This window comes from Sinocyclocheilus anshuiensis, unplaced genomic scaffold (assembly GCF_001515605.1).
Source record: "Sinocyclocheilus anshuiensis isolate Anshui unplaced genomic scaffold, SAMN03320099.WGS_v1.1 scaffold38, whole genome shotgun sequence".
In the NCBI taxonomy this organism is placed as follows: domain Eukaryota; kingdom Metazoa; phylum Chordata; class Actinopteri; order Cypriniformes; family Cyprinidae; genus Sinocyclocheilus; species Sinocyclocheilus anshuiensis.
The window spans coordinates 2,388,506-2,396,333 of NW_015544213.1; positions in this window are offsets into that span (position 1 = coordinate 2,388,506).

Here is a 7,828-nt window from a genome sequence, read left to right on the forward strand (position 1 = left end):
AGAGAGAGAGAGAGTGAGAGAGAGAGAGAGAGGTAAAGAGGAGGACAGGATGACACTTAATGGCTTTTCCATTCGTCAGGAATGTGCTGACCAGCATGTCTCCTCAAATTAAAACACAAAGTGACAAAAGGGAGAACATACACAAACACATGGCCAATAAAATCACCTGGCACTGAAAAACACCAATTAATAAGCATGGCTGGTGTTCGGCACATGACCTCACCGTTGCATGCTTAATTTATTGAGTGTCGTCTGGTCATTATGATTGTAACATATGGGAATACAGATAGATTACATTTTCCATTAGAGTTTGTGTAGAAATAGCTACACAATTCTACAAAATTCATTTGACAATTTGATCAAATAATGAGTAAAAAAAGATGTTAAAATCACACTTAGTAAATGTTATAAATGCTATAGATTAGAAAATCTAATGTATATATATAACACTTTTTTTCTCACAGAATCGCAACTTTTCTACTCAGAACTGTGACTTCATATCTGGTAATCCTGACATTATTTCTCCGAATTGTGAGGGAAAAGTCAGATTTGTAGGATAAACTTAAAACTGTGAGGAAAAAAGTCAGAATTGTGAGATAAAAAGTCGCAATGCAGTATATACTACATACTTCTCCATACTTCTTATATTTAAGCATGCAATTTAAAGGGTTAGTTCACCCAAAAATGAAAATTCTGTCATTAATTACTCACCCTCATGTCATTTCAAACCCGTAAGACCTCCGTTCATCTTTGGAACACAAATTAAGATATTTTTGATGCATTCTGACAGCTCTCTGACCCTCCCATAGACAGCAAGGGTCCTTACATGATCAACGTCCAGAAACGTAGCAAGGAGATCGGTAAAATAATCCATGTGACATCAGGGGTTTAACCGTAATATTACGACGATACGAGAATACTTTTTGTACTCAAAGAAAACAAAAATAACAACTTTATTCAACAATTCATCTCCTCCACGTCATCCTAGCGCCATTTTGGAGAGTATCCGCTGAACGCAAATAGCGTATGCTATTCTGTGTCAGCTGTGCCACACGAATACGTTTTCTACGTTGTTTGTGATTTGATTTGAAAGTAAAACAACGTATCCGTGTGGCGCAGCTCACACAGAATAGCATACATTGTTTGCGTTCAGCGGATATTCTCCAAAATGGCGCTACAGGGTGATGCGGAGGAGTAAAGTGGCAGTCTGATGAAATAAAGAATAAAAAAACATCACAAACCACATATGTATTTTATATTTTGTACATGTTTTGTAACATTTTCAGACTAGACTTTCAGACTTCTGTTCATTTGTCAGACTAGAAATGAAGGTCAGGTTGAGCACATTGCATTGTGGGATATAGTGTGCTGTAGTAAATTATATACTGCATACTACATTTTAAAAATCTAATCTAAAAATGTCTTCACTCTTGGCATTCTGATGAAATGTTATGAATAAAAAGAAATTTTAAAAACAACAGGCATATTTTTGTAAAAACAGAACATTAGAAATAAACGGTCAGGTTGAATGCATAGCATTGTGGGATCCAGTGTGCTCTAGTTTAGATACTGCACTTTATGGCAAATTTAGTAGGCCATCTGGGATTCATGTACTACATATAGAAAAACAATTTGCATTCTGTGCACTGTATCCTGCATACTACTTTTTAAAATGCAATTTAAACTAAAGCCTATATTTTAGCTAAAATGTGCATGCAGTGGCATACTGTATATAGATATAATCAATTAATATGCTCTTTTGTAAATTCACACTTTAACATCCAGGTATTTTAAGCACACAGAAATCCACATACTGTGCACAGTATACTTATGTACTACTGAAATAGTAAGATTAGCATAATAGTATATTATTCTGAACATATCAAATGTCTTTCAACTGCGACTTCATGCAATTGCATCTGGCATTACCTTTAATTTAAAGGTATTAAAAGAGATATGCATTAATCACCACACATTTGTGAAGCATCGATAGTGTGATCAGTCTTCCTGATTGGCTGAAGATCAAGCAATCAATGATAAAGCAAATGGAAATGAGTTATTCAAGGGCAACACAGGGAAACCTGAACCCTCGGGACGATCAAACCGACAATATTAGACTTGTCTGGCTTACAAGATGACAATATCTATTTCAGGATAATGACATCATGTCCAGTGCCACAGGTTCATTGAGATAACACTCGCTCCATTCACGACTGCAGTGTGACTCGTGTTACGGTGAAGGTTATTTTCATATCTCTGGTCATCCAAACTCTACTTTCACTGGTGTGACTACCTTAGGATTAATCACACAAGAGGAACTGTGTGACTTCAAAAACACACCACTATCATCCATGTTGATGATATAATTATACACTAAATAAGGTATAAAAGTAAAGAAAATACTATGTAAATAAAATACTATGACAATGTTTCTTAAAGTACAGGCACCTTCTTGTCCCAGGGGTTCAATTGTTTAAAAAAAAAAAAAAAACATTCTTGATACAAAGGCCACAAAACTGTCTTGAAAATATTTAATATACCTTTATCAATTATTTTCAAATACCTTTTTTTTGTATTTTACCCTCATGCCATTTCCAGATTTTTAATCTTAAAATATGAAAATTCAACATCAATCAATTTAAACATCAATTATTTTTGCTGCCTTTTTTGTATTTTACCCTTATACTATTCAGAGACTTTCAATCTTAAAATATGAAAAATATTAATTAATTAATTAATTAATAATACTTATATGATGGATTTTCATATTTTAATATTAAGTCTGGGGATTGTGAGGGTAAAATATATTTTGAAAAAAAATCTATGATAATCTAAAAGAAAAAATGAGATCACAATTTTCAAAAACTAATACATTTCATAATTTAATACATTTCAAATGATTTTCAATATGTATTATGTTAAAATGATTTACATAATAGCAATTTTGCCACTAATAAAGTATTCAAAAGATAGTGTACTTGGTTACCAAGGAAGTAAAATGAGACATCCATGTGTGAAGAAAACTAAGAAAAATCAAGGTAAACACCAGTTATCTCAGAATATTTTATTGTGCACCGTTTACAGTTGAGTTGTAATTCTGTCAAATGATGCAAAAAGATTTGAAAATAAGATTTAATTGTGTGTATTTAGGATACACAAATGCTAGCTATGACATAAAAGCCTTCCAAAAATGTTTAAAATGCCATAACATAATACATAATTAGAGATGTGTTGGAAATTAGACTTCAGAAGTTTCAGAAAAATGAAAACGACGGATTAATTAATCTACAATGCTGTTTATTTTCTAAAAGTCCACAGAGTAGCTGAGGAAACACTCATTTATTACAGTGTAAGAACATAAACCGCTAGTACACTGATTGTCGTGCGACATTCAAATATCCACACGCACAAAACATGGAAACCATAATTACTCTCACTCAAACACGACTTTCTAATTTTGCCCATAATAGAGTGAAATCGATGACCAACCATCACACAAACGCTCTATTCTTAACCTGTGGTTGTCCTTGAGTCAGGTTGAGAGTGTATTAAGAGCCGTATTCTGTTACACACTGGATTAAAAAAACACAAGGACGGTTGAAGGAGAAACTCAGGAAACAGTGAGTCGGTAAATCACTCCTCTGTCTTTCAAAGCTGGATATCTTTGTCAATGAATCAAGTGTTCAATGGTACGCATTCATCTGAATATCTTATTTCAATAAGAGCCGTGACAGTATAAAAGGTAAAACAGTGCTGAGATAATCTACATTTCTGTTCCTAAAACTAAATTAAACAGCCTTGGATCCATTTACTGAAAGAGGGCTAAGTGGAATAATAAAATCAATTTATGCATCACAAAAGCCAAATCTGACTTGAACAAAGCAAGACTGTCTTGCAGAGGTCAGTTCTTTTTTTTTGTCTGATGTCTGTGTTATTTTAAGCATGTAATTTAATCATTGCATAAAAAAAAATTAATGCCATTTAAAATGATTTCAAAATCAGACACACCACTGTGACCTAAAGTGCTGGTTTGGAATTTTTTCATGCTCAATTTAATTTAAGGCTCTTCAAAAAACACACACACACCTAATGACATATTGTTTATTCAGACAGTGTTATTTTAGTATCATTCAAATAATACTATTATAGTTTTGTTAATATTTTTAACAAAACTTTAAAAAACTATAAACTATTAGTTTAATCTAATGTCATTTCAGTCATAATAAAATCTAATGTAGCTGTCAGTACGGGGCAAGTTGTCACATGTGTTTAAATGGTTGACATTTTATACAATTCCAAATTGCTATTGGCAAAAAATGGTTTGATACTGTTATGTTTTCATTCTTTTTATTTAATATATTACAACCCCAAATCAGAAAAAAGTTGGGACATTTTGTAAAATGCAGTAAAATCAAGATCTGTGATTTGATCATTCTCTTTAATCTTTATTTAATTGACAAAAGTAAGAAAATATTTCCAATCTTTTCACAGACCAAATTAATTGTATTTTGTAAACATAAACAAATTTTGATTTTGATGGCTGCAGCACACTCCAAAAAATTGGGACAGAAGCATGTTTAATATTGTGTCACATAAACTGTCCTTTTACGTATAATGTTGGGGAAAAAATTGAGGATACTAATTGTTAAGGGTTTGCAAGCAAAACTTTGGCCCAATCTCGCTTGACACAAGATTTCAGCTGCTCAACAGTCTATAGTCGTTATTGTCTGATTCTCCTTTTCATGATGGGCCGTACATTTTCAATAGGAGACAGATCTGGACTGCAGGCAGGCCAGTCTAGCACATTCACACAATACAAAACCACGCTGTTGTAGCACATGCAGAATGAGACCAGGCATTGTCTTGATCTAATAACCATGGACTTCCCATGAAAGATGTCATCTTGATGGCAGTATTTGTCTCTGTACAATCCCAATATATGCCTCCATGTCAATGGTACCTTGCACATATTCCAGTCACCCATGCCGTTTGCTCTGCTGCACCACCATACCATGACAGATGTTTGCTTTCGCATCTGTCACTGATGAAAGTCTGGTTGGTCCCTTTGGTCTCTGGGACTGAGAACTCAATGTCCATTTTTCCCAGGAACAAGCTGAAATCAGAACCAGAATCAGAAAGAGCTTTATTGTCAAGTGTGTTTACACACACACACACACACACACACACACACACACACAAGGAATTCGTCTAGGTGTCAGGAGCTTCCAGTACAGAAAGTACAAACATAGTGCAGACATACATATAATTTAAGGTATTAAAAACACTAATAATAAAGAGAATAAACAATAAATAAATTCAAGTTGCATTTCTTGATGCAGCGGCAGACTGTGTTAAGTGACAGCAGTTTTCCGAAGTACTCCTGAGCCCATGTGGCTATATTTCACACCACAGCAAGACGGTTTCTTATGCAATGCCATCTGAGGGCTCAAAGGTCATGCACATTCAACTGAGGTTTCCTGCTTTGCCCTACACAGACTATAGATTTCTCTGGATCCCCTGAATCATTTCACAATATTACGCATGGTAGTTGGTGAAAATTCTTCGCAGTTTTGCATTGAGAAATGTGATTTTTGATTTGTCTGACAATTCTCTCATGAAATTTGGCACAAAGTAATGAGCCATGACCCAGCTTTGCTTGCAAAGACTGAGATGCTCCTTTTACAACCAATCACAATACTTAGACCTATTACCAATTCACCTGCTTACTGCGGACTGATTCAAAACAGCTTAATTTGGATATTTTATAACCTTTTCACTTTTATTTTGCCTCTGTCCCAACTTTTTTGGAGTGTGCTGCAGTCATCAAAATTAAAATGCGCTTATATTTACAAAATACATTTAATTTGGTCTGTGAAAACATTGGAAATCTTTTTTTTTTACTTTTGTCAATTACATAAACATAAATCACAGATTCTTTGATTTTATTGCATTTTACAAAACTTCTAAACAATATATATATATATATATATATATATATATATGTTTATGCATAGAATTGAATGTTATATACAATTAGATTTTATTTTTTAATATTTTCTGTTTTCACTTTAATATTACTTCGATTTAGTAATTTTGTTGTTTTTTGCCTTTTTTATTTTATTAGTTTACTAGTTTTTCGTAGGTGTTTAGTTATTTTAGTACTTCAAGTTAAACTAAACAAAATTTAGAAATGTTGCCTTGCCAAAAATAAGTTTTATATATATATATATATATATACACACACACACACACACACACACACACACATATATATATATATATATATTTAAATACTTGTATATTTTATCGTACTCAGTTAAAATTTATTTCATTTCAAGAAACAAATGTTTTTCATGGTTTTCATTTTAGTTATTAATAATAACCCTGACATGTTAAGCTGCAGTTTTCATGTTGAAAACGACAAAAATCAGCATTGATACCTCTGTCAGCACTGCAATACAGTCATTTCCAATAATTTTACAAAAGTACAGTCTAAAAAACAGGTTCAAAACTTTCCAAACCTCCTTATTTGTTCAAGTATATTGTCACTAAAAGCTTCATAACAGGCATTTCAATTGGACAGAAACACACTCAGGAAGTTAAAGAGTTTAAACCCTGTCCTCTCATCATCAACATCATTACACACTCCCATTGCTTCTGCTGAAAAATGGCTGGTCATCTTGTTGAGTTTCAAGCACAGTATTCTCCATGATAACATTTATTTTGAATAGAGATGGAAGAACTACCAACCACAGAGGAACATTGGCCTGGAAGTACATTTGACTGGAAGACTATTAACAATGTGGTTAAATCTGAAACCGGGCAGAGATTTACGTGGTTATTTTGTATTGAAAACTCACTATGGTCCAACATGCTAATGCTTTCCAGCAAACGGGTAGAACTGAGAGCAACTCCGGGTCAGTCTAGGACAACATTCCCCCATTCCAGCAATACAGGAGGAAAACTACGACTACAGCTCATAACCAGAGCATATAAGTGGTTGTTTTGGTCACTTTAGCAGCATGCATCTACTAAAACCTCCAATATAAATACAGAAGATATTTTCAGAGCTTGGGATTGTTTGGTTTCTTTGTCCACTACAAAATTTGGAAATATGTGTCACCATATTTCATTATAGCATCTGTAATATTTTCATCTTTTCCCTGTATATCAACAGAATAAGAACAAGTTCCCACAACCCATAATGGTAAAATATTAGCTACTTACTTGGGATAGTTGTCACTTGTCAGCTCCAGTGAATATATCTCAGCGCAGGCTTGCTTCTGAATGCCAATATCTGTGAAGAAACATTTAAATTTTGACTACAAAAAACTACTGAACATTATTATATAAAAGTATGTAAAAACTAAAAATGAAAAAAAGATTTTTTTTAAATTGTAAAAAAAAACAAAACATTAATAATACCAAACTTTTTCTTTTTTTGTCGTTTTGTATAACATTTCAAAATATTAAAATTACCCTGAATTTTTTTTTTTTAAATTTCATTTTAAAATTCTACCATTAATTCTACCATTATTGGTACATTGTTATAAATAATTATTTGATTATAACATGCATGCTGTGCAAACATACACAGAATATAATAATATATAAAATAACAATGGGAAAAAAAATATATATACCATTTCTTTTTACCTACACAGTACACACACACACACACACACACACACCTGTGGCAACATCTACAAAACACTTAAAGAAACCTTCCTACAAAGCTACAGTACCGTGAAAAGTTTTAGGCACATGCTGTAAAGTGAGGATGCTTTCAAAAATAATGTCATAAATAGATTTTATTTATAAATGAACG